Source organism: Lepidochelys olivacea, assembly GCF_965140295.1.
Source record: "Lepidochelys olivacea isolate rLepOli2 genome assembly, chromosome: 14".
NCBI classification, from domain to species: Eukaryota; Metazoa; Chordata; order Testudines; family Cheloniidae; genus Lepidochelys; species Lepidochelys olivacea.
The window spans coordinates 12,535,688-12,560,330 of NC_140424.1; the positions used below are offsets into that span (position 1 = coordinate 12,535,688).

The 24,643-nt window shown below is 41.9% G+C and overlaps 1 long non-coding RNA gene across 2 annotated transcripts in view; it reads right to left on the minus strand.

Annotated features, from left to right (window-relative positions):
- Positions 1-24,643, minus strand: part of LOC311530735 — a 233,852-nt gene that overhangs the window by 155,952 nt on the left and 53,257 nt on the right. For both annotated transcript variants that reach the window (XR_014714079.1, XR_014714080.1), the window contains exon 2: positions 10,221-10,305. This is a non-coding gene — a long non-coding RNA (uncharacterized lncRNA). The remainder of the gene's footprint in view (positions 1-10,220; positions 10,306-24,643) is intronic.

The following is a 24,643-nucleotide window of genomic DNA, read 5'->3' on the forward strand; positions in this document are numbered from 1 at the left end:
GGTGTATTAACAGAAATATTATATGTAAAACATGGGAGATAATTGTCCTGCCCTGCTTGGCACTGGTGAAGCCTCAGCTGGAGTACTGTGTCCAATTCTGGCACTACATTTTAGGAAAAAGTCCAGAGAAGAGTGACAAAAGTGATAAAAAGATTTAGAAAACCTGATTTACAAGGGAAGATTAAAAAAATCTGGGCATATGTTTAGTCTTGAGAAAAGACAACTGAGGGGGGCAGTCTTCAAACTGTTAAGAGCTGTTATAAAGAGGATCAATTGTTCTTCATGTCCACTGAAAGTAGGCCAAGTAGTAATGGGCTTAATCTGAAGCAAGGGGAGATTTAGGTTAGATATTAAGAAAAACTTTCTAACTATAAAGGTGGTTAAGCTCAGAAACAGGCTTCCAAGGGAGGCTGTGGAATCCCCATCATGGGAGGGTTTGGGGTTTTGTGTTTTTTTTGTTTTTTTTTAAACAAGTTGGACAAACACCTATCAGGGATGTTATAGTTACAGTTGGTCCTGCCTCAGCACAGGGGGCTGAACTTGACGATCTGTTGAGGTCCCTTTAAGCCCTACAGTTCTATAATTCCATATTTTACTTCCTTTATTTTTTTGAATTTAGTTTTTAATATGTCAGATGAAAAATACCGAAGTGCATTTTTAGAACAGCATAGAACCTGACAAATTACACCTCCTTGGGCCATCTTGGAAGAATCTGTTTAGTGGAAATTATATTAAAGTAATTCATGTGATGTAAACCTTAAGTGTTCTACCATGACAAAGGGCTTAAGAAGTAGGGTGCGTATTCAGTAAAACTTGCTTTGAGTTTCCATGGGTTGAAACTTGCACAGAGCCCTCAGAAAACTTCTCAGGGCTTTTTCACATTAGTTTTTGTTTTCTTTTAACAGAAGTAAGCCCAGGGGTGAAAGTAAGGTGTTATGGGCCAGTACAGCGTACCGGCAAAAAGTGGCCACCTGTACCGGCCTGTACCACTGACTTTAAAGCGCTGCCGTGACAAGACCCTGCTTAAAGCACTGCCACGGCAACGCTTTAACATCCATGCCTCTTTCCACCCCACCCGGGCCACCAACGGGGGGGGAGGGGAAGGAGCAGCTACCCTGGAGCCACCGATTTAAAAGGGCCTGGGGCTCCAGCCGCTGCGGTGCTGGAGCCTCAGATCCTTTAAATCGCCACTGGAGCCCCAGATGGCGCGAGCGGGCTGGCTGGGGGACGCTGACCCCCCCCCAGCCCCGTCCCTTCCACCCAAGGCTGTCTCCCCCATACTGGTAAGAGAGAAATTTTACTTTCACCCCTGAGTAAGCCTGAAATTATTACAAAATATAGCACAGGATTAATGTTCTTTGCAAGCAGTTTCATAAATATTGTAAAATGACTGTCACAGCTCAGGGCAACAGAACTTGTGGTCCCTCAAAGGCACCCACTCGAGGCTCCCAGCTGTTCTGTCACATGTCATGGTAGTGACTTGTTTGTGTCTCTCTCTCCTGACCATGGTTTTTCCAGGCTGCACAGTTCCCTGCCTATGCTGTGATCTCTCCAGTAAGCCAGACTGCCTAAACAGGCCAGGATCCGAGCTTTGCTTTCTCTCCAGAGATTAATTGCCAACAGTTACACAGTATCACACAGCTCTTCCTAAGCAAGCACATTTATTCTTAAGGTGAAATCAGTAAACAGAAAACATATTTTTTAAAAATAAAAAGAACCCACACGCATGCTAATAAGCTTACCAGAGATCACTCCCAACTCCAACAAGTATTATGGTCAGAGTCGGTCCTTCAAACCTAACCAATGGTTTTTTCTGTGGTAACAAGTTCATAACAGCTTTAGCTCATAACTAGCACACTCATGAATAGGTTAACTTTCCCTTTTTGCAGCTTGGGCTTTAATTTTGAGACTCTGGGAACAGGGAATCAGCAGATAATGATCCTCTCCTCGGAGAGTAGCTACAAAAGGCTTGGTTTTTGCATAAGTGTTTGTGCTGGGGGGAGGGGGGACTGCATTCACCTTCCCTTAGATATATTAATAAACCTTTAGTTTTCAGTTTACTAAAGGACTGGCTACCAGCGTGAGTTTTGGATAAGATCTGAAGTATATTTTGACCTGGGGTGTGTGTCTGGTGCTTTGGAACCAGAAGAACCGAATGTGTGTGATTCTTGGTTTTAATAATCACTTATCACAGAATTCTGGTTTGTCTGGGTGGTGCATGAGGGGCTAGAGTGCCTGAAGAAGACTGTCTGTGGCCTCATAATAACTAGTATAGTGTTTTGGAAGCACACATTTGTTATTGGCTTGGTGAAATCTTACGATAGAACATACCACCAGTTTGGGGTACATGCCCTGTTTTATGGCAGTCTGACCTACGATTGGCATTTTTAGCTGTGTCCCATACTAGGCAGTGTGACATCTGGATGGAAAAAGAGCGGGGCTAGTGGAAGCTGTCTGGGTAGATAGTGAATGAGCATGGAGTTACCTGTACTGTTCACTTATCTATTGAGTAGTCCCAGACATCTAATATTAAGGTTGTGGCCTGATTAAAACCATATCAAGTGTCTCCCGTCCTTCTTTCAGTGTAGCTGGACAATAAAGAGAGGTAAGCAATTGTGAAAGAGTTAGTGAGCTAGTAAAATAGTTTAATCATTCCATTTAGAGTGGATACCCATGTAGAAAGTATTCTAAAAATCAGAAAAGATTGACTGCTAATTGTTTTTCATATCTAAACTTTAAAGTGACAACAGTCATTTCAATGCTAATTTCAACATTATTTGGAACAAGTGGTACCTTGTACCATTCATTAGGGATGTCATAAACATCCCACAGGTTATGGTGTCTCAAATCCAATTACCTTCCTATTCAAATAATGACCTTGAAGAGTTTCAAAAAACAAAAACACAAAACTCTTTTAGCTGCTTTTATGGCTATGTGGTGTATTGAAATAATGGAAAAGCTTTGTCAAAAGGTGGTCCTGGTAACACTTGTTTTATAGAGCTAAGCATTCAAATACGCTGTATCGTCAGGTGAGTAAGTATGCTCTTAAATCTTGACCAATTTCATGGTGAAATTCCCACAGTGCAAAACATCTTGTAAAATGAAGGTGCTTTAAAAAACAACAAACAATGCAGCGCCCAGTACTTTTCCTTAGCAACTCCCCGCATACCCAGGCAAGAGAGAACCAGAGAAGGTGCTAGTCTCCTGTAAACTACAATGCTTGATTTTGTTTTTATCTTCTGCCAGTAGCAGTGCAATGACTATTTCAGCTCATGGCTGAAATTTATGTACTACATAAGTTTGCCTACCCTGCATGTACCCAAATATAAAGTGTGGATCTGACAGCTGTGTTGTTATATTGCTTTCAATTGCATTTCACCACCCCAGAGGCAGCCGCATTTCATTCCCAAGGGGGCAATTTATCTCTATAGTTTATAAAGCATTTTGTGCTCCTTTGAAATAGAGGGTGGCATTTAAATGCCAGATATCACTGGGTGGAGAGAGACTGAGCAATTGCAACCCTGGATAGCATAATTGGGCCCAATCCTCAGGTTTTTCAAATTGAGCAGCAGCAAGTTGTGCTTAGCAGCTCTCAGGATTAGGCCCATGAAATAGACACATTACGACAGGTTTCAAAAATGAAAGGACCAGCAGAAACTGGTTACCTTGCAAAAATAGTCAAACAAAACTTCACAGGGAATGTTTTAGAGCAGCCACTAAGAGAAGGCACCTTGAGAACAATTCTAAGAGCAAGTTACATTGTATTTCCCTTTTAATAAATTCCTTAATAAGTAGAGATCCATAAGAGTTACGTATTGCTGTAATATTGAAACACACAGAGATTGCAAAGGCCAAGTGGTAACTGCCATGCTGAGCTCAAGAAGAAGTTTATGCGAGCATTACAAACAAAATCAATGATACTGTGCTGTACATACTTCTTTACACAAAACCTTACATAAAATACAGGACCAGTAGGGCTACTGCTTCAGAGAAACATAACACAAAAATCAACATGGAACTTCCTCCTTCACATCAACATAGTTAATACCACAAATCCCATCTTGCTAGGTCCTGTGAACTCTCAGCACCCATTGAGCCAAATCCTGAGCTCCTTAACCAGATGAATTCCCACTGACCTCAGCGGGATCTGAGGGATGTCCAACACAGTGCAGGATGGGGCTCAGATTTAAAAAAAAAAAATTGAAACTTAAAATTTAAAAACAAACCAGGAATGCCAGAGCAGCATTATGGTCTGACTTAAAATCCCCCAGAGCCAAGACATTTAAAGTTCAGCCTATCACTGGAGCCTAGTGAGCAGTGGTTACATTTCTGCATGTCTCTAATATTACGCTTCTTCCTGCCTTATATTCAAATTTGCTTCTCACTTACCTTGTGCTTCAGAAATTACTTTTCCATGACTTTGCATACCATGCTAATGCATAAGATAAGTAGGCTGGTAATAAGCTCGTTAAGTTATACTGTGCTTTACAGCATTATGTAGTTTCCCACGGAAAATTAACTACAAATTCCTCCTACACCTATGCCTGGGATGTTATTCACCTATGTATTTATTTGCTTGCAAACTCCCCCCCACATACACACACACCCACACCCACCATTATTATAACACTTTTCATAATGCTAATTACTGTAATGATGTTTGAAGGGAAAGCATGTGTGGCAGTCACTGATCTTCCTCGAATGGTTAGAAAGATTCATATATCACATCCCTAGCATACAGATGCTACTGTCTTCATCTTGTGTTTTCAGAGCCCTGAGGAGTTTCATTTTTTTAAACTGATACGACAATTTCTCATGCTGTCAGTTCCAAACATGTATATTGACAAGAATGTCAAGAAACTCTCTTTTGTGCATCTATTTTCTCTCCCCCACTTATTCAAAGTTTTACAAATAATGAGAAAGATGACTTACCCTTTAAGGTGAAAACAAATTCAAAGGAGGCAATGCATTTAAATTCCTGCAACAGTATGATTAGCTGATCTTCTCCACAAAGCTTATTTTTATGGCTCATTGTCATTCAACTAGTATTCAACCTTTAGTTCAGGAACTGGGGAAAGGGACCTCAATAGATCGTTTTATCTGATAGCTGGTGGTGCAGTTGCAGACCAGCATGGTGATAAAAAAAAAAAATCCAACTAGATGCTGTAAAGGGTGCTGAAATATATTTGTTTATCAATCTCAGCTTTATATTCTTCATCACAAATATCTTTCCACTATAATGAAAACGATTCCAGGTCAATTGTCAGAGAAGTCTTGAGACATTTTCATTTCTACCACCTACCTTTCAACAGCCAATAAATAAAGAGAAAAGTTTAAAAATAAAGCTTCCTACACAATAGGAGCTAGATTCACAAAGGGGACTTAAATGCCTCACTGCCGTTTTAGGTACCGTGAATCCAACATTTAGGTGCAACTGACATTCACATTGCTCTGCTGCCAGCTAACCCTGGAGGCATCTGGGTTTCCACTACTAAAATCCCTGAGGAACCTAAAATTTCTGCCGGCGGGCATACAAAAAGCCACATAAGTCCATGTCAGGCTGCTAGGTGCCTAACTCACACCTAAACCCAAGAGGATTCATGAATTAGGAGTTCCCTCCAAAGTCCCCAGCACAGCCCAATCCAGTAGGCATGCTCAAAGCATGCTTAACCTACACAAAAGATGACAAAAGGAAGAGGCGGGGCTGATGCACTCCTCCCTTTTATCCAATAGCCCAATGACTGGAGCACTCACCAGTGATGTGGAAGACGTGGATTCAAATCCGTATGCTGCCTGATTCAGCGAGATGACTTGAATTCAGGTCTTCTATTGCCCAGCTGCATGCCCTAACCATTGGGCTATAGGGTATTCTGAGATGGGTCTCTGTCAATCTCTCCAGCTGTCGCTGTTCCCTGTTGTATGAAATACTTATATAGTCACTGAGACAGAGATAGAGAGAGGATGACTCCAGGATCTCCCACATCTTGGGTGAGTTCTAATCACTGCATGATTGAGTATTAAGAAGGCACCATCTCCTCCTCTTCCATTTTTCCTGAGGAAGGACTGGCTTACTCATTAACTTCAAGAGAATGTTCATGACTTTGAATCCTGAGCAGAGGTAGGTGCCTCACTCCCTTTGAAGTGTGCGACTTCTGTCATACCACTCTGTCCACTTTTCTTACTGGTTAGCTTAAGCAGGTCCCTGCTCAATGTGCTGACTTCTATGAATCCCTTTTTTAGGCACCTAACTCTCCCCACGCTTTGTGTAGGGAACCCAGGTGCCTCATTTGGGGTTGTGAATACTACTAGTGGCAGGGCTCCCGAAAGTTAACTGCAACAAAGCTGAGCCTGGCAACATCTAAGTTCCCCTTCTGAATCTAGCCCTAGAAGCCTGAAATGTAAGAGACTTGTAATGGCATAATCAACCAGAGATGGGTCTCAGTCCATTTGATCCCAAACTGTCCCTAAGTTCAGGAGCATATGGATGCAGAGCATTCAGACAGCACAGGAATGGTATAGTGTAAGAATATGAATGGAAAAGAATATAGGCCAATATCTAATGACAACCACACACTTAGAAAATCTCATTCATGTTCAAACATGACTGGACTTGATGAAAACTAATTTCAATAGCCGAGTGCGCTTTTTTTTTTAATTTAAATTTTCATTAGCGCTTATCCTGAACCCACAGAATATTAAGATTTTTTTCCAGACTCTCGCAATGTTTCAAAAAGTAATGAACTAAATAGATTATTCAGCAGTGAAAAAATTCCACATCTGAGGTGACCCATTAAGTATAACCCAATCTTCCTGTTTCATGGAGAAAACAATAAAGGCTTTTTTTGTTTGTTTTGGGGGTTTTGTTTGTGAGTTGTTTTTGCTTGCTCAAGCAAAAAGCAATTTCCATAGGATGTTTTGCTCCAACAGCTTTGAACTAAAAATACATGTTCTGCTCAGACTGCAGATTTTACTGTAACTGCAGATTTTACTTTCATGGACAACGACCACTAATGAAAGGTCAGCTTCTGAAAACAATCACTACCTAATGGTAACTGAAATCATCATTGTTTTTCCTCTACATTTAGAATAGAAACTATCTGTGTCCCAATTGTCGATAAATGTTGACCCTTTAATGACCACTACAGACCTATACAAACATTCCTTCACAGATACTAATGCAGATGGTCATGTCTGCAACTAACATGTGCTTATATTTCTGAAGAAATTCCCAATACATCACATACCACTGGAAACAGTATTTTTTTTGAGCCACTGTAGCAAAACTTGACATATACAATATATAAGCATAATATAAGTTTTATTGTGTTAGTATCATGCACACTCACCCTCCGCCCACAAAACAAAAACATTATTGGACCCAATCCTAAAGTCTTTATTTTGTCAAAACTGAAAATATGTTTCAGGAGTGCACTACCTGAGTAAGGACTTCAGTACTAGGACACAGTAAGGACCTGTGTACTAGTATTAGTAACCTAGAGAGTATTAAAGTTGGGGGGAGGAAAAAGAGGAGAGAATGAAAGAGTTAGAAGTAAAGTCTGCAAAACACATCAATATTTAATGTGCTCATTCTCACTAGATTTCTGGAGCCTGAACACACCACCACCTTATACTTATACAGCATTTAAACCTGAAGGATCCCAATGGTCAACTACTTCATAGATCACCAAAATGAAGTCACCTCTGGGGTTGAAACAACTTCCGTTTAACAGTGCATGGCGCTGCCCTACAATTAAAAGCGAAGTATACTGTATTTCAGCTGAAACTCTGGGTGAATTTTAAGTGGGCAGGTTGGCCAGAACACCATGGCCGATACTAAAGCTGTTGCAGAACTGGCAGTTTAACTTTATTTACATGGGCTCATGCCAACATTACTTTTTGTTTCAGTTCACACAGATGCATGCAGCTCTCCAAATATTAGCGTGTTGATGATAGACTGAAATTTGACGTATCGCCTGGTTTCAAGCTCTTCACAAAACCAAGGGAAACGCAGCAGTTTTGTGTTTTACTTTTGGTTAGGGTGACCATATTTTCCTGTGCTGAATACAGGACACCTGGTAAAATTACTCAGATTCAAGCAAGTTCAACAGCAATCAATCGTACAAACGTTCAAATTAACATCAAGTTTACTGAGCCCCTGTGAAAAAGAAATACTGCCTAGTTGGATTCTTTTTATTTACCCTCTTATCTTTAAGGCTTTAGGGTTCATACGGGGAGGGGTGACACACACACACCCCTCTGTCACACAGGGGAGGTAACCGACCAACCCAACCCTCCCTGCCCAGGGCTCTCCGCCCTCCATGCCTGGCTGGGCCTCCAGGATGGACCTGCCCCTCCTGGTACCTGGTGCCACATCTTCCTGAGGCAACACATTTGGGGTGGGGGGGAAAGAACATGCAGGGTCACATGCCCCCCCCAATTTCTGCCAGAATGTGGCCTGCAGCATCCTTTTGACATTGGGAGGGAAGGGATGGGAGCTGCTTCCAGCTGCAGGGGAGGAGAAAAGGGGGAAGGGATGACCTGGCCTGTGTCTTAGCAGAGCTCATCTCTTCCCCTCCTCACCGCTCCTGTGTGGCTGGAAGCAACTTGTCCCTTCCTGCCCTCACAGAAAGAAAAGGCAGCTAACACCTTCAGGCTGCTGTTAGCAACCAATATAGCCCAGCCTCCTCCTGTCCCTGGGCTACATCGCAGGCAGCAAGGGGTTAAGCCCTAAGGATGCATTGTGCACCAGGGCCCAAGGAACCTGACTGCAGGAACACTGACTTCAGTGAAACCGGCCAGAGAGGTGGCTCAGCAGAGGAGGGTGCCTAGGGAACGTGCTTCCTGGGGGAACGACCGAGATGGGAGGCAGGTGAAGAGGGTGCTAAGCTCCTGCCCCGGCGGCTGCTGTGGAGCCTGCAAGTTCGGGGTGCAAACAGACGGGACATTGCTCCCCTCCCCCATCACTCCAGAGCTTAGCTTCCCCATGCCAGCGCTGTGCAAAGCTCGGGGGACCGGCCCAACCAGAGGCAGTGAGGGAAGGAAAGAGCCTGCCAGCCAGGCTGTTGGTGAGCCGAGCACTCCAACCAGGGGCTGGTTCTCCACACAGCGCTGGGAGCAGGGCGCGCCCTGCTGCGGGAAATATGGAGGAACAGCAGGGCTGTGGGGTGAAGGGACAAAGCAGGGAGAGGACAGCCAGAGAGGAAGCACATAAAGGGCCGATGGGTGGGCAGCACAGGTGACATGTAACTGGTCGCTACCTGACATCTGCCCGCACTGACCAGCCACCTCAGCTTGCAGCACGCAGCCAGTGTCAGCTGGAAACAGGACAGGTGGCGGAGCCCTGCCAGCTGAGAGCTGGCATGCAGTGTGGACTGCACTGACAGACCAGCGGGGGAGCGGCCGGCCCTGTGAGCTGCGTGTTCGCCCCACCACCAGTCTTGCACACCCAGCCCCATCGCTGGCCTCTGGACCCCCCAACTCACCACTAGTGGGCGGGTGGCTGGTGAGCAGGGATCCACCAGCAGCAGGACCCGCCAGTACTGATGGAGGGGAAGACAGAAAATACGGGACAATTAGCCCATTTTTAAGAAAAAGTCAGGACACCTGAGGGCTTAAATACAGGACTGTCCCTTTAAAACCAGGATGTCTGTTCACTCTACTTTTGGTTCTAATGAATAGGTTTGAATCAAAATGTTCAAGCTGTTAGTCTAAGTCGGCCTGTGGTTTTCACTGCAAATATTTACCCATGATTCTACTTAAAACCATAAATCAACTCAGATTCGCTCATGTGACAATGCCTTTGTTTTACGTCTCAGCCAAAAAAGTGACACCTCTAGCAAGACTGTTACTCACCACAACCCCCAACAGCATTGTTATTGAACATGAAAAGCATTAATTCCATGCAGATTTAGAAGGAACAATGCCATCTACTGGCCCGGACACTAATTCCTGCAGTACACAGGTGTTTCTTTGTCGTCTCCCATCCAGGTACTGACCTGCGTGTGATCTTTGCACCCACTCTCTGATCTTTTAGTATAATTTATTGTGCCTGTATACAACATAAAAGCCTACAGCAGATGTACCATCCTTGTTAAGATAAACCATGGAGTTGCAAATAGCTAACAATGGAGTTGGAAGCGCAAACTACCCAAGGGTATTAAGACAGCAGTTACCTCCCACAGGGAGGTATTAAAACAACATTGACTCAATGGCCAACTTACCATGCATCACTTGATCCAGTGCAGACATCTGCTAATGTTCAAGCCAAATTCAAGCTACTGTGAATTCTCATTACAAAGTAAATACCTAGAACAAGAGAAAAACATGAAAAAAAAATTTACTTTGGGGTTGAGAAAAGTTCCTGCTAGTTTCCCCACATAGTGCATAGGAATTGGGAGTAACCCTTTAAATAGTTTGTGAGCCCTCTAATGGCCCACACTGTCTCATATTTCCATTTGTAGATAGTCTTGGGCCAGGTTGGTCTTGGAGAAATTCTTGCCACGAGCTAAGGAGGCAACTATATCTTCTATTCTGGGTAAAGGATACTGATCCGGATGTAATGCTGAGTTAATGGTAACCTTGGCCAGTCACCACAGATACAGACATCCCCACTCTTTTTCATTACTGGCACTACGGCAGCATTCCATTTGCTCCAGTTAATCTTGGATATAATTCGAGTCCTTTAAGTACTGATCTTCTGGCCCCACCTTTGACTGTATCACAAAAGCTACTGGACAAGTGTTGCAAAATTTTGGAATCGTTCTGCTTTGTCCACGTGATGCAGATATGCATGCACTGAATTTTGACCAGGTTTCAGAGATGAAACATACTGCTAGGAGGAGTAATTAAAAATGTAGGATGAGCAACAGATTTGGGATTCATATTCTATTTCTCTCTTTTTAATATAAAATCAGTCCATTAAATCCTTGTCTGTACTGTCATCTTTCACCTTAGAAGGAAGGCATTAATATTTAAAGAAATTTTAAGATTCATTTTAAGGTGTGTGAAGTACTCGAGATTTTCTGGTTATCAATCTGAGCCTAATCTAAAGTATCACATAAAAACAGTGCCATCTGCAGCAATAAATATGCACTCAGAATAACTTCATTGTCACGAACAAGAAAGATATGCCTCATTCTCAGATAGTATACTACAGCTGGCTCCTTTTTTCTGATACAAATACCGTTCATTTTATGTGCTGCCTTTGCATGCTAGCATACTTCTCTTGTAAGTGAATTTCAGCTTTCATATATTATTTTGCACAACTTTCCTCTAGGGTCCCATGCCCACTGCCCGATGGCGTCAAACTTCTAATTCTGTTTTCCCCTACACGCTTTTACCATGCTATCTTGGGTCTTCCAGGATTTTCCCTTTTTTTCCACATGAAGCCTATTACATTGCCTTCTAGAACGGACCATTCTTTGGTTAAATAGCATATGCAGCCAGAGTCACTTGTCTCAACACTAATAGCCTCCTCAGTAGCACCAAGTCAATGTTATTTCAGTAAACACTGTGTTCCCACAATCAATTCCAATTGTTGTCATTTGTATCAATCTTCGGATATTTATTATCTCTTCTCTCCCTCTTAGTTCCTCAGTTGCATACTAAGTGTGAGCCTAATTGTGCAGCATACAAACTTCTAGCACAGATCATTCTATTCTGATGAACTGTATGTGAGCAGGTGACCAGACACTTTTCATCTCTCTGACCATGATTCAGATTTAGATACATCTTCTATTAATTTTAATGGAAAAATATTCTAATTAGGCTAGTCTGCTTTGAAGAAGGTCAACCCAGGGGTTTATTCTTCCATGAGAAATGCCTGTTTTCCTTAAAAGACATTTGCCCATGGAACAATCCTTCTTTCATATGCTCCATGAGTTTTACTTACAGGCTCATGCATGTGAAAGAACCATCCTCACTTTTAGCCATCCATTTAACTCCTGTCTGCTCTCACATATTTGCACTCTATTATGTACAACATGAACAACTGTATTTGGATGATTGGAGGCTTTCAGCAGCCAGATCCAAAGTCATTATAACAACAAAGAACAAATCCAGCAAGAATGAGCTCATCATCTATATATTACAACCATTTGTCAGACCTATAAATCTTACATTTGGGCAATCCTTGGCAAAGTTCTGTATTCACTTACAAAGAGCTACATGTTGACAAATTTGCCAAACAATATAACCACATTACAAAATGGTGAGGTTATGGGGCTACTGGAAATCCGAGAGAAGAGTTAGTTGAAAGCTAAGATGTACACGCGTCTCCATAGGATGTTTAAGAATGAAAATGGCTAATTATCTTTGGTGGAAATTTGCGGTTATATCCAGTGATGAGCTGCCAAAATCTGAAGAACTCGTTCCTTCAGTCGCTCCAGGTCTTCAGCGGCACTGAAGGATGTGCCGCCGAAGTGCCACTGAAGACCCAGAGCGAGTGAAGGACCCGCTGCCAAAGTGCCACCAGGTGAGTAAAAATTAAAAAGGGATTCTCAGCCAGGGGAGCCTCCCCAGCCGGGAGCTCAGGCAGGCCTGACAGGACAGTCCTGCGGGCCAAATGTGGCCCGCGGGCTGGAGTTTGCCCACCCCTTTAACAACCAGTTCTAAACCAGCTTCAAAATTTAACAACCAGTTCGCGCAAACCGGCTCCAGCTCACCACTGGTCTGGAAACTTTAAACCAACAATAGAAAGCAAAAAGCAACTTTTTAGCAACATTCATGTTAAAAACCAGGCAACTGGCAACTCTAAGTGGCAATATCACAAGGACCTGGATCAACAACCAGGTGTCCTACAATATGTCGTCATTACTAGGGCAGTAAATGAGTTTTCAAAGCTACTGGATAGCAGAAGACAATAAGCTATGAAGAGTTTTATAAACATTTTCCAACACAAAAACATTATTCTCTGTAACAGTTGAGGTTATTCATGTACCACAGCTACCAGCCCAAATAGTAAAAAAACCCAATGAAATCCAATCAAAGAACAGCTCAACAATTTATAGAAAGCATAGGATTCATCCAGCTCTATTTCAGCATGCATATCATCCAGCACAAACATATGCAACCACTTCAGATGTTAGTAACATTGTTTAATGCACTACTGAAAGGTGCTTTGATACTATGGTGAGGAAGGCAGTAGAAGGATCTACATAAAATAGAATAAAATCCCAGCATAAAGAGAAATAATCAGACCTAATTGTTAATTAAGAAATTGAAGTGGCTGCCTATAGGTCAGACCTTGTTGTGGTTAAGAAGTGTATCGATGTGTAAATTTCAAAAATCTGATTTTTTTTTAGATAGGTCAAAAACATTTTTTGTTGCAAAGAAGCCATTTTAAAATAAGTATTCTCCTCAGGCCCTATGCTACCAGCACTCCCAGCTATCTTAGAGACACCACTGACTTCTTGAGGAAACTACAATCCATCAGTGATCTTCCTGAAAACACCATCCTAGCCACTATGGATGTAGAAGCCCTCTACACCAACATTCCACACAAAGATGGACTACAGGCCATCAGGAACAGTATCCCCGATAATGTCACGGCAAACCTGGTGGCTGAACTTTGTGACTTTGTCCTCACCCATAACTATTTCAAATTTGGGGACAATGTATACCTTCAAATCAGCAGCACTGCTATGGGTACCCACATGGCCCCACAGTATGCCAACATTTTTATGGCTGACTTAGAACAACACTTCCTCAGCTCTCGTCCCCTAATGCCCCTACTCTACTTGCACTACACTGATGACATCTTCATCATCTGGATCCACGGAAAAGAAGCCCTTGAGGAATTCCACCATGATTTCAACAATTTCCATCCCACCATCAACCTCAGCCTGGCCCAGTCCACACAAGAGATCCACTTCCTGGACACTACGGTGCTAATAAGCGATGGTCACATCAACACCAATCTATACTGGAAACCTACTGACCACTATGCTTACCTACATGCCTCCAGCTTTCATCCAGACCACGCCACACGATCCATTGTCTACAGCCAAGCTCTACGATACAACCGCATTTGCACCAACCCCTCAGACAGAGACAAACACCTACAAGATCTCTATCAAGCATTCTTACAACTACAATCCCCACCTGCTGAAGTGAAGAAACAGATTGACAGAGCCACAAGAGTAGCCAGAAGTTACCTACTACAGGACAGGCCTAACAAAGAAAATAACTGAACGTCACTAGCCGTCACCTTCAGCCCCCAACTAAAACCTCTCCAGTGCATCATCAAGGATCTACAACCTATCCTGAAGGACGACCCATCACTCTCACAGATCTTGGGAGACAGGCCAGTCCTTGCTTATAGGCAGCCCCCCAACTTGAAGCAAATACTCACCAGCAATCACACACCACACAACAGAACCACTAACCCAGGAACCGATCCTTGTAACAAAACCCGTTGCCAACTGTGTCCACATATCTATTCAGGGGACACCATCATAGGGCCTAATCACATCAGTCACGCTATCAGAGGCTCATTCACCTACGCATCTACCAATGTGATATATGCCATCATGTGCCAGCAATGCCCCTCTGCCATGTACATTGGTCAAACTGGACAATAAAAGAATAAAATAATAAATGGACACAAATCAGACATCAAGAATTATAACATTCAAAAACCAGTCGGAGAACACTTCAATCTCTTTGGTCACTCAATTACAGACCTAAAAGTGGCAATTCTTCAACAAAAAACCTTCAAAAACAGACTCCAACGAGAGACTGCTGAATTGGAATTAATTTGCAAACTGGATACAATTAACTTAGGCTTGAATAAAGACTGAGAGTGGATGAGTCATTACACAAAGTAAAACTATTTCCCCCTGTTTATCTCCCCCCCACACACACACACACAAACACTGTTCCTCATATGTTCTTGTCAACTGCTGGAAATGGCCCAGCTTGATTATCACTACAAAAGGTCCATCTCCCCCCGCCCCCCCCCCCCGCTCTCCTGCTGGTAATAGCTCACCTTACGTGATCACTCTGGTTACAGTGTGTATGGTAACACCCATTGTTTCATGTTCTCTGTGTATATAAATCTCCCCACTGTATTTTCCACTACATGCATCTGATGAAGTGAGCTGTAGCTCACGAAAGCTTATGCTCAAATAAATTTGTTAGACTCTAAGGTGCCACAAGTACTCCTATTGTCCATATAGTGTAGCTGACCTTAGATTTTGTGTGCTTAATTTCAGCCGGTAGCTAAGACCTCCAAGATGAGGATGGATAAGAAATACAAGATAATCCCTGGAGTGTCTTGCACTTTGAAGGCTACATTATGCTTTGATACAGTTTTCCTCCACCTCTTTCTGACAGAGACCATGGAAATCAGAGCAGTTCTTAAGCCTTAGTTGCTGCTCTGTCTTTGCACCATGTTACTTTGTGCACTCCATAGGTCACCCCAGTGACCTCAGAAGATACTTACCAGTATACCAAACACTGCAGTTAGCATGAGGAATTGGGGAGGGTGAAAGAGATGGTACATAGTAGGACGATGATTGTTGGAAGGGATAGAAACAATGACTATATAAGAGATAGCAAACAATTAGTTACTGTATTAATCACCTAGCTGCTATAGAAGAATGTTCTTTTATTATTGTGATAAATTAGATCCAGGACTTTCTAATGTCCCATGGGTTCAGAAACCTCCCATGGCAGCCATGTGTGTAACAATTCTTTTATGACCTAATTATATATCTGCCATAGAAATATGACTTTATATTATAAAACTAAAATAATCGCAGAGTATTGCCCACAAAAGAAAAAGACACCCCCGCCCCACCATCACCATTATCTGAACACAGTACAGGAAGAAAAAATAAAAGTCACATTTGATTTTAAATAAATCACCTCCAAGTATGGGGTGTTCTTGCTTACAAAAGGCCCCTATTAATACCATTTTTAAAAAGCACAAAATTTGACCCCCATCACATTTTCCTTAGATCACTGTCCAGATTCACATCTTGTAAAGTTGTCTTTTATATTTGTATGGCCATTCCAATAAAACAGTTTTTCTAATCCATGCTTCCTGGCCAGGCCTATTTCCAGGGACCTTTGAAAGCTTAGAAAAAATAGCTGCAGAGCAGAAAAAGGTATATAATCACTCACATCTTTGAGAAATAATTGTTTTTGGGCAGGGAGATGCATTGAGAGAAGGAAGAGGAAAAGTTGTTCCCTTCACTACCTGCTTCTGATGGGGGGGTCCCTTTGAAACATGCTGCTTATTCTCTCCTCCTTGAAGGCTATTTCTGACCCCAGAGAAAGTCTTGAAATGCCATTTTGGGTTTGGAATTTTTTTAGTGCTCTCTCTATGTGTGGCAGCCATCATTATTCTCTCTCTAATCGCTACATTTAATTAACATTTTACAATCCACATTAAAAGTGCAGGAGTATTTAATTAGCTTGATGCTTATAAAAAAAAGACAGTTGAGGGGGAGGAAGTCAGTGAAACAGTCAGGGGTACATTAATGGCCTTTTATAAAAACAGAAAGGATTTTTCTCACAACCTTATTGAAAAGCAGATCCTAAAATGTCCCATACAAATCAGGTGAATAGAGCACAGAGTAAAATCAGGTTAATTTCTTTCCCCATTTGCCACAGCTGTTCCATGGTTGATATGAAGTGAGTCTCATTGGATACATAACTATATCACAAAACCTTTCCAGCGGATTCCTTTGCTGGCAGCCTCAAGCAGACATACTAAGCATTATGATACACTAATGGCCTAGGGAGAGTTAATTACTGTCTCACACCTAGAGGACTCTGTGGATCAGGCCCTAGGCACATTGATGGAACACAGAGCACATGGGGAGGAGAAGGTGGGACTTGTATACAGCACTTATTCAGTGGCAATGCATGTTCTATGCATAAATGGAGCTTTTCAAGCTGGTCCATTTTACCAGCACCTGATGCCTTATCTTGCACCACTGAAGAAAAAGTGAGTGTTGCCATTGGTTTCTATGAGAGGACTGGTCCCTAAATTAACAAACAGTAGGAGGAATGGGAGAAAATTCTCAATAGATTTTCCGAGTCTTGTTTATCTGCTGTAATATTATTTAATTAATATGATCCCTTACTAATAAACAAATTATGAGCAATCCCATTTCTTTTTCATAGTTGTTCCACAAATGATGCATCTTGCTATCTTTATGAATTAAAAATAGTAACATTTTAAAAACATTGTACACTGATATCCTCTCTTGTTTACCTTCAGCAAAAGTTTGTTTTCCTCCCCTGCTCCTCTGAGTTTTCTTTAAATTCCTTTTTAATAAAACAAAACTTCCCTTGCTACCTCTCTCCTTATCTTTCATATGATAAGCAGCAGTTCATTGCATCTCTCCTCTCATTTCCTTTCGTGTGTGTTTAACCTCCTGAGTATATACGCTCCTGTGCTTATTCTTCTCAGGTAACTTGTTCTTTCATCAATTTCCAAAAATTCCCATCTGCTCTCCTGTCTGCTTTCCACAGTTCACTATTTCATATTCTTTAACTGAATTTTGGTCATTAAGCCCGATTTCCTTTATATTTTTATGACCTATATTTTACTTGCAAAGTTTCATTCTAAACTTACTTTTGAGGTCTAACGAACAGGGCAACTTCAAAAAGAAAACAGGAAGAACTCATGAGTCAATGTTCAACAGGTGCTCAAGGTGCAAAATTCAAATCTGGAGTTTAAACATCACAAAGGCTCAGACAGAACAAATCACATTTGGCTAGGGTTCATTGCCCAAGAGCAGTAATGAATGAGCAAAGATCCTTTCAATGTTCATCTGCTCATAGCAAGTCTATGTGAGACTTGTGTGTCCCACATTGCCATAGTAATTGAGCACCTTGCAAAAATTAATGAATTTATCCTCACAACTCTACAAGATGAGGTGGTCAACTAGAGAAAAATTAAGCGACTTGCCCAAGGTCACATGGGAAGTCTGTGTCAGAGCAGGAAACTGTACTCATCTCTCTTGACTCCCAAATCCTCTGCTTTGAACAACATGACCATCCTCCTCCCCACGTTTAAGGCTTCAAAAACCAGGCGGGGAGGGCAGGGAGAAATCAAGTCTGAGATTTTCAAAAGTGATTCATGATTTTGAGAGCCCACCCTAATGTGTCTTATAGTGGCCCTATTTTCAGAGGGCAGGGGAATCCGCATTCTATGAAAAATCAGATTCTTTTAAGGTGTCAGAAGTTGGGCTTGCAAAATCACAAGTCACTTTAGAAAATCTCAGCCAAGGTCTCTGTAAATATAAAATAAACCTGCCTACTGTACCCAAATATTACTCATAACCCATAATCACTCCTTGAGAGATGATGCAGGCTGAGTGCTGCTATTAAAAGCAAAGGCTTAGATTAAATTCTGGAAAGGCATTTAGTAGGAGGAAGCAACCCTCCTGCTCTAGCCTCAAGGTCACAGACATGGAACATATCCCACTGTTCATACAGGAGTAGAGAAGCTGACACTGAACAGCAAGAATAAACTTCACCAAAAGGGAAACATGTTGGTATAACACCCTTCAGACATTGGCTCCGAAAGGCTTAAGTGAGGAGATGGATTTCCAACTAAGGCAAAATTGTTGTTTTCTCGAGCAACAAGAAAATATCCTGAAGGCTTCTGCTTTCAGTCATCTGTGATGTATATGGAGATATCTCACATCACTAGCATTAGGGAAGGTAGCAGGGTTTGGATCCTGTTATAAGGAGAAGAGGGGGAAACACTGGGCAGTTTGCCAAGTCCAGCATCTGCCAGTACTACTGTTGTTGTTTTTTTTTAAAGGAAATAAAAAGTATTCCTTAAGTTATAGCCGTTGTCATCTGAGACTCTTGCTACTGTTATGCATTTCTGTGAGAAGGATTGCCATGCTCCCAGTGTCAAGGCAAGTGCTGATGTTTCAATTAAAGCTTTTAAATCTTGTGTCTCCAGAAAAGTTCATTATTGTGGTCACTAATCTCTCTTCTCCAACATGCTCCCAGAGCTTGATAGGTCTGACCTTCAATCTTTCTTTGCTTCCCTCACTTTCTCTCCTTATGGTTCTGTATATACTCACTTTGGCAAAAGTTCACCTCCTCAGTTTTCCCCTGAGATTTAATAGCCATAACTTTCTTCAGCATTACAACTCAGACCTCATCACTGCGATGTTTTATATTCCTGACGCTGAATCTGGAGGTTGAATAGCGTTCCCTGGTTTGTTCTGGGATAAGCATTGAACAACTTCTGTAACAAGGAAGGAGTCTGCTAAGGAAACACGTCAGTGCCACAAAACACTCAGAAAGTCAGCAGTATATATTAGGTTTCAGAGCTCATGCTCAAATAAATTGGTTAGTCTCTAAGGTGCCACAAGTACTCCTTTTCTTTTTAGTATATATTAGGTGACTCTTAGCACTCTGGAATGGTGTCAGATGATCAGAACTGGAGACTGAAGCCCTCTAACTACAAATCAGATTCACAACAAGCAAGAGAAATACAAGTTTCCTGTGCTTACTGACAGGTTTCAGAGTAGCAGCCGTGTTAGTCTGTATCCGAAAAAAAAAAAGGAGGACTTGTAGCACCTTCGAGACTAACAAATTTATTTGAGCATAAGCTTTCCTGAGCTACAGCATGCATCCAATGAAGTGAGCTGTAGCTCACAAAAGCTTATGCTCAAATAAATTTGTTAGTCTCTAAGGTGCCACAAGTCCTCCTTTTCTTCCTGTGCTTACTGTCACTCATTAACATGCCTCACCCCGATCTTGTTGAAGGTATGCAAGACCAGCTCACCATCCTGTCCAGTCAGTCTTTGGGTGTCTCTGAGGAAACTACTAAGAAAGATGTCCAGATATGATGGAGATGCAAGTCTATTGGAAACTAGACTGAAATCCTTCCACAGATTTCACATATACCTGAATCCCATTCTGGGTTTCATTTAAGTGGCAATCACCACCAAGCAAAAAAAGGCACTAATGATCTGGATTTGGAAGGATACAGTATTTGCTTTAATAAATGAACCACTTAGAGACAAGATTTATATTACACCAAATTTAAAAACAATTGAACAAAGTATTAACTTCTCCAATGGCATACAATAGAAAGAGAAGAGTCAGAGAGATCAACTAACAGAGACAGTCACTGAGATGTGAAGAGTCAAGGATATTGGTAGCACTAGTATGAAACAATGTAAAAAGGAACCTAGGGACAGCCAAAGCACCAACCAGAGTAAAGCAACAGTCAAACTAAAGGCATAGCCAGTTATATTGCTGAATTGCTCTTAAATACTAAATAGCTCTCACTTGCGTTTTATTTAATTGATTTTTGTGTCTTGAGCACAGCCACACCTGTTGTATTCTTCTAGTAACTTCTTTCCACAACATTATCTCTGTAAACAGTTAAACATGAGGAAGATACATCCTCAACACGTTTTTCTGGCAGATACATTGTGCTCAGCATTTCTGCTATAGTATGTTTATTTGTGATTCCTTGCATTAGCAAGTATGAAGTTCCCAAATTACTAATTGTCTGGTATTCGCCAGTCTAGCTGTTTGTTTTTTTTTAATATATATTTTAGAGATGAGGGAGAACAATTTGGGTTCAATATGTCTCCAGCAGAACAGTAATGGTTTATAACGAGTATCTCTGGCCAGTCTACAGTCTTTACTCATTGGAGTAGTCCAGTTGCGTAAGGATAGCAGATTTGGGCACTTAATCTGTAGAAAGAAACCCTGTTTTACAAATAAATATTTTAACTGTAGGAGAGGTAATGTAGATGTCATGTCTTACCAAATAAATTCTAATGGTGTTTATATTAGTGAAGATTAATTATTAAAGTATTAAGAACCTGAAGCAACATAGGTTATAAATAAGGTATGAGCACTGGGTATTTATTTTCACATTCTGAAGGAAGTGTCTCTGGTGGGTAAGGGACCTGAAGCATGCCATAACTTCTATGTATTTTTATTAGTACAATAAATCTATAACTATATGATATACTAAAGGTATGCCTGAGATACTGCTGAATACACAGAGTGATACACAATAACAAATTAGTACTGCAGCCAACATTTACTGGTCTCTAAAGGTTTCAGTAAATATGACTGAAGGGTAAAACATTTTAAAGAGATGCTGTAGCCAGAGTGACATGTTTAAGGCATTTTTGAAAGCCTTCTGTATTGCTGCTATTGACTACTTGAGAAAATAAACCACAATCTGGAAGGACTTGATTGTACAAGGTGCTAAACGACTGCACCTTTTAGGATCAAGCCTCAAAATTTAAAATCGTAAGTAGCAGGCTATGGTGTCCTAAAAGGCAAGCAACTGTTGTACTGTAAATATCACTCATGACCAGTATACTGCCCGCTAAAAAACACCATATTTCCTAGTGAACTTCCCTTTCAAATCAGAATATTTTGGCAACTAACATTCCACCATGTGTTAAAGGAACATGAGTGCTGAAGTGGCAGACCAAATCTGTCTGTTATGTTTGAAAACACCAGGAAGATTAAGTAAAGACTCCCATGACCTTTTGAGCTTTTAATCTCACTTTTAAATTCTTTATCTTTACCCCACGTGACACCAAACATACAAAAGCTATACATACCTGTCTTCTTAAAAACTTAAATTTAAACTTATTACAGGAGATTATATTTCTTACAAAACTCCAGCTTCCATGCAAGTGTGAAATATAAACATCTATTCTGATCCCAGACAAATGTACTGTAATCTGATGTGACAAACTGGGAAATATCTGTATTATTTATGACCATGGTACATGCCTCTGGGTATTTGTTATGACAGGTTACTTGCTATGAAGTTAGATCAAAAGGCTTTGTTAAAGGAACCAAACAGGAAAGGTAAAACAATGGCCTAGATAAAGAACATCCCATAAATACAATAACCAGGTATGGCTTTGTCTACGCTGGAACTTTGTCATCAAAACTTTTGTCATTCAGGGGTGTTAAAAAAAAACAACAACTCCAAACAATAAAAGTTTTACTGACGAAAAGCGTTTGTGCACAGTGCTTTGTCTGCGTAGTGTAGACAAAGCCTATATAATAACCATGAAGAGACACTCCCTGACCCCAACTCTAGTGACATAGCTCTTATGCCAAAGCTGAGAAGTGCAAGATCAAAAAGAACACCGAAGCCTCATCTACACCTAAAACTTAGGTTGACATAGCTATGTTTTAGGGTGTGAAAAATTCACACCCCTGAGACACGTAGTTAAGCCAACCTAAGCCCTGGTATAGACCTGCTAGGTGAATGGAAGAATTCTTCTGCCAGCCTAGCTATCGCCTCTTGGGAAGAGAATTTACTACAGCAACGGAAAAACCCCTTCCATCACACTAGGAAGTGTCTACGCAACCATGGTGCCACTGTAGCGCCTGTGGTGTAGACAAGACCCTGGGCCTAGGAAAGGGAGGGGACTTGGTTGAGCTAAAAGAGATTGCTATGGGAGCATCAGCAAAAGCCGACAGGCTGGCAAAGAGACACACAGAGGCAGAAATATGCTGTGAGCAGGACAGTCTGTTTCTCCCAGCCAGAGAAAGGAGTTAGCTGGGCTGAAGCAAAATTACTTCTTAATCTTTCCTTACCAGTTTTTGTAAAACAGATTTACGCCCTTTGTTTTATGTGCTTTCTCCTTTGCAGGGAATAAATAAACAATGCTTGTTTTGAACATGCTGGTTTTGAGTCACAGCAGGACTGTGGCCCCGCCCTCCTGTTCAGCCTCTTTCCCCCAAGGCCCCGCCCGCCACTCTCATGGGGAGGACGGGGTGGAAAGGAACGAGCAACAGGCGGGCATGGGGGAGCAGGCAGAGAGGAGCAAGCGCGGGATAAGGGGAGGGGCAGAAAGGAGTGAGCTGCAGGCAGGGCGGAGCAAGGGGACATGTCCCCGGTCTGGGCACCTGGCCCCTTCTGAATGTGGGCCCAGCGCCACGTTGCCATTGGCACCATTGTAAACCCAGTACTGAATCTCAGTGGTCAACTCACTAGCTGCAGGTCCCCAAAGTGAAAGGGCTAGGCCAGCAGTGATTCTCAAACTTTTGTACTGGTGATCCCTTTCACGTAGCAAGCCTCTGAGTGCGACCCCCCCTTAAATATATTTAAAAGTGTTTGTAATTTAGAACACCATTATAAATGCTGGAGGCAAAGCAGGGTTGGGGTGGAGGGTGACAGTTCATGACCCCCCATATAACAACCTCACCACCCCAAGGGGTCCTGACGCCCAGTTTGAGAACCCCTGGACTAGGGCATGTTGCATTAGCACAATTGGGAAAGAGGGGGCTGCAGCTCAGAAATGCAAAGTGTGTTTGGACAGCCTGGTTCCATTCAGAGCTAGATGCAGGAAAAGCCTTTTACCTAGAGGGTGTACTTGAAGAAGCGGTATAAGGCATGGTTCACTCTGTAACTGTGACAAATAGTTTCAAAAATGAAACAAAGATGACATATCTAAAGGGATATCTGACATCACCTGAAAGATGTATTCAAGCCTTCCTGAAAATGGTATTTAACTCTTTGGAGACTGCTGACATAAAAGCATCCTCTTAAGCATGTGTTGGCTGCCCCCCCCCTTTTTTTTCCCCCACTTTGGTTCCCCATCCAGATAAAATGGGAGGGAAGTGTATGAATGTACTTTTTGACTATATCTCTTTACATTGTGTAAGGGCATGCCTTTATTTCAGAGGAACAAGGGGTACCCCTTAGGATAATCAGGTGGTTATCTAGAGTACCACAAAGTATGAGGACCACTTATATTATACTAGGATTCCCAGGGTCACTCACTAATAGTTTAATCTCAAACACCAGAGTTTGCAGTTATACAGCCCCTACTCCAAAAGGTGTCCCTGTGTCTTGCAGGTGCAGTGGATCGTAGGTAGAGATAGGCCTGTATCTAAACTTCTCTCCAGTGTTTGGGATTTGTGCTTACCCCTAGTTCTGGGGCACATTTGGGAACTTAAAATACTCACTGAAAGGAACTGATCAGAAATGGCTGTGCTCTTCTTAAAGGGGAAATTACACATAGACGAAAATCAGCTGGGTGGCTGAGCTAGGAGTGTTGTGATGGAAAGGGAGTGATGCAAGGGGTAGAGGAAAAGGCACTAAATCCTTTCTCCACTTAGGGAATTAGTATCATCGAGGGCCGTTCTTGTCTGATATATATCACATGTAGACCTATCCTACAACTCTTATTCACCTACATAGCTCATTGAACTCAATAGGACTGTTCAAGGACCGTCTGGGCAAGTTAGAGTTGCATGATTGGGTCCCCATGCAAGTGTCACATTCCAGAACCTGTAATTTGATTCAATGCTTGAAAAGGCCACATAACCCCAGTTGCTATGTGCATGCAATGAGGATAGCTTGAGGGTTAGATGGAGATTCTGGAGACAAATCTGTCCCATGCTTACTGCTTAAGCTAAAGCTGTCTTAAAATAATACCAATGCAAAAAACAGGGAGTTCAACTACATTTTTGCTGCAGCTGACGGTTCAATATTTTTCCACAGTTGTATGAAAACCACATAGGTCTGAATTCAAATATTTTTAGTTTGTGACAGAAAATGTTTTATAATTCTCTTTTCGTTTTAAAAAAATAGTGATGGGATTGCAGGGTGAAAGGAGATCTGGGGAATTCCTAGAATGCAGGAAGTGAGTTCACACACATA